Source organism: Pteropus alecto, unplaced genomic scaffold, assembly GCF_000325575.1.
Source record: "Pteropus alecto unplaced genomic scaffold, ASM32557v1 scaffold63, whole genome shotgun sequence".
NCBI lineage: Eukaryota > Metazoa > Chordata > Mammalia > Chiroptera > Pteropodidae > Pteropus > Pteropus alecto.
The window spans coordinates 7,982,762-7,986,974 of record NW_006434897.1 but is presented as its reverse complement, the minus strand read 5'-3'; positions in this window follow the sequence as shown (position 1 = coordinate 7,986,974).

Here is a 4,213-nt window from a genome sequence, read left to right as displayed (position 1 = left end):
ATTTGAACTAGAAATATATATTTTCCTGTTGCTTTTAGTGTTTTTTTATACTATCATAATAATATTAAACCACATGAATCACTGAATAATGAGGCAAGAAGATATTTCAGAGTCAAGATTCTGCTATGTTCCTATTGATTCATTATAGTACTAACTTAAACCATTCATAGTTATTTTATTTTGGACCAAAAATAAATTTAGAGATGACAAAATCTTTACTGGCAGTATATCTTGGGGTCTTAATTTCTCTCGTGATATTTTTTCTTTATACAATATCATGACATCACTACTTAGATTTCTAATAATGAAATGTTATTATATATAATTGGCACAGAAAATTAAAAGCGAATCAAAAAGTAGTAGTCTTTTAGTAAGAATGGAATATCTGATACATAAAAAATTACCCAAATTATGGAACTGTTCTACCATGTTTCACCTAATTTTGTGCAATTAAATTTTAATTTTACAAATAAGGAATAGGCCATAGATAGAATATATAAATCTCATCTTTGTCTGATAGTTCCTAAAAGCAGAAAATTAATAGTTAGTAATTTGATATCGTAGGTTAATATTCCACCAGAGACTTAGAACGAGAAATAAAGAAGGGTTAATCCACTATGGAAAACAACTGAAGAGAGGTCATTTTTATCCTGGTTAAAGCAAGTATTAGGGCCAACAGTATTTAGTCTAAAATAATGAAAGGTAGAGTAGAGAAGTTAACTGATTACATCTTTTTAGTGAACAAAAAGATAGGGGTTAACTCTTTTTACATTTGACTGTAAAACCAATCCAGGTAGCTCTTTTATGCAGGAAGTAAGAAACTGAAAGTTTCTTATTGATTTTGCAATCCTTTCTCTGGTACCTAGCGCTAATAGCACCTGATAGAGCAAAGAGGCTAGAACAATTTTGTGGGGGATGAGAAAACCAAATCACTACTCCTAGCACAGAGTCCACATGGGAGACCCCTGATAGGAACTGGAATTTTTAATTCAATTTTGTGTTGCCTGGGAGACATGATTAAATTGCCCCTGGCTCAGTGTTATAAGTAAAATCTGAATAGGGCCTTTCAATATGATCTAAAAAAAGCGGATTATTTTGTGATATAATTTTGGCTAAAAATCGACAGAGAGAAAACTGATAAACCTATATAGGCAATTGTTACAACTTAACTATAAACTGAAGGATCAACAGTACTCCCTCTTTGACTAAAAGGAAACATCTATTTCTGCATTTTTGTGGAGTTATTCTTGGATCAGTTTTCCAGTATGAAGTGTACTGTGATCATCCTCTTACTTTATTTACTGAGCTAACGTATAATGATGGTGATTAAGCCTAATGGCCGAACCTTATATTTGTATAGCACTTAGTAGTTTTCAAAATGCTGTAAGAAAATCAGCATTTTGAAATTATTCTCCCATTATTCCTAAAATTAATAAACAGAAAAACCAGCACAAATTCTGGAGTTTTTGGTTGCACTCTATTTTTTTTTTTTAGTTTCACAGTGTTGCTTCTCCTAATTTCACTACACTCTCAGCAATAACAACAATAATAAATAACATTTATTATCTTTTTGGAGATATTTTAGAAATAAACTTTCTAAGTTTGATTGATCTATTTAATTTTATTAAGATAGTAGACACAAATGGCTTTAAAGTTTTTAAAAGTGCTCCTCTTCCCTATACAAAATGTCCTGTCCACATTTCCTAGTGAAATTCCAGCTATCATTTCAGTAATGTGTTAAATGCCTCTTCCCCCACACACTTGGCAGATCTCAGCTTTGTTCTCTTTACTCCTCTCTCTAATTCATTCATCTCCCTATAATATTTTACATAGAAATCGACCCCTTTACATTTGCTGGGGTTAAAGAAAATTTAATAGAAACACAATTAAGATTAAAGGATGTAAAAAATAAGCTTAGAGAAACTGAATGAATAAACAATGGAGAGGAAGCATAATGAATTGGCTAAGAGAACAGATTTTGGAATCAGACTCCTAGAGTTGAATCTCAGCTCTGCTGCTTACCAGTCAGTCATTTGACCATGGGCAGTTTATTCCTCAACAAATTGTTACTAAATTTTCTCATCTGTAAAATGGGATATTAGTCCTACCTTATAGGGTTAACTTAACAATACTCATAGTAAATAAGTTGTGGGTATACATGTACAAACATATGATGGATGAAAATCCTTAATTCTTTTTTGATTTTTTCTAAAAAATAATAATCCCAATATTCTAAAAATTGAAAAAGCAGTGATATTTTTGCATATCTTAGAATAGTAGTAATCAATACTGATTCCTTAATCATATTGTACTCACTAGCAGTTTTAAAGACTCTTCCTTCCCTAAAGTTTTAGTCAATCTTTGAGAATTCATTTTGGTTTATTGTAAAAATACAAATATTGAAAGCCATTTTATTCTATGTCTGGTCCTCCAGCCAACTATTTATAGTCATTGTGATTTTATTGCTCTCATAGTATCCACTAGGATATGAATTCCATGAATGTAAGGATTATATTTCTCTTGTTCACCATTACATACTCGGCAACTTAGTGTAGTACTTGATATATCATAGGCAAATGGATTACCTTTTGTTTTTAATCCTATTCTCTCACCTTCATCCCTCAATCAATTTAATTTTATATTGAAGTGCTATTCTCTAGGGACCATATTTACTTTATATTTTTGTTGTTCCCAATAATTCTTTCATTTTTTCTCTGTCACATGCTTTACATCCCTTTCTATTTACCAGCTCATTCTTTTATGAAGTGATGGTGGATAGGATGGACTAGTTACATTTCAATGTTCCCTAGAAACTAATTCTATTTAGAGCAGTAACGTATTCAGATAATAGACTATATGCCTAGTAGTCCATTCTAGCTAGGTGTAACTACTGTCTAAGTTTGAACATCATTGTGTGGGACATGTAAAAAGATTGCTTAAAGTGGAGATAGAGAGAGGATGTCCTTTGCCCCTTCCACTTCATCTTCTTTGCCCACCTATCCCCCGGAGTTCTAGTGACCATTCTTCTCCTTGGAGCTCCATGTGACTTTGAGGTAAAAGATATGTTCCATGTATGGTGGAGGAGAAAGATGGGAAGGAGATGAGTTCCTCAGTAGTGTTGAGCCAACATTCTAATTATAGATTGCTGATTTTTCTTTTTCTTTTTTTTTTTTTTTTTGTGAGAAAAAGGTAAAACTCACCTTTTCTTTTGGGTTTTTGGTTGTGTATACCTGAATCTAATTCTAACTGTTAGAGTGAGCAAAGTAACTCCAAGAAAAAGTTGAAGGGATCAGTAAAATGATGGACAATAGCAAACATGCAGATTTGGATCCTACCCTTCACTGTGAATCTAATCATTTTTAGCTAAAATATAACCATGACATGTTTGGTGTGAGAGAATTTCTTATGAAAATTTCATTTGGAATGGAATAAAAATATTGAGGATTGCTGAAAATTGCTACAAAAGTAAAAGCATATTTTGATAGAAAATTGTATAAATAAAAAATAATTTCCTTAAAAAGGTAGGGATATGATTATTGAAGTTCCATTGTGGCATTTATTGTAGTCTTTCTGGTATTATTGTTAGTTTTGATTGTGCCTTTCTTTCTCCAATTGGCTGTGGGAAATTCGAAGGTGGAGCATTATGCTCTATTATTATTTCTTGCATTTCCTGCATCACCTTGCAATAGTTAGTATTTAATACATGTCTATAATATTTAATTCAAGATTTTGGTGGATTCTTATTGAACTTTTTAAAGGAAAGTATGAACACATTAATTTTAGAATAAAATGTGACTTTTTGCTAACATACTTTTAATTTAAAAGAAGATAGCAACTTAAAAATAATTATCTCATGAAATATAAAGTTTTCACATTTAATATTTAATATTTATAGTTATAAGAAGTCATAAATTTAACAATTCTGTTAAAAATATGCACTAAAACTTTCTTTGTATTACAATATAAATGTAAAAAGGTAGGGATATGATTATTGAAGTTCCATTGACATACATACATATAAAGAATGTTTTACTTTCTGAGTAAACTATGTTGTGGTAAAATAATAAAATTTGTTTTGTTAGTTTTTGACCGATGTGAATGAAATCGAATGAATATTAAAGACTATACTTATCATTGAATATTTTTATCTTTCAAGTTTCATATTCTTATAGTTCGTGAACATTTTTCTTTATGAAATCGACTTTAAATACTG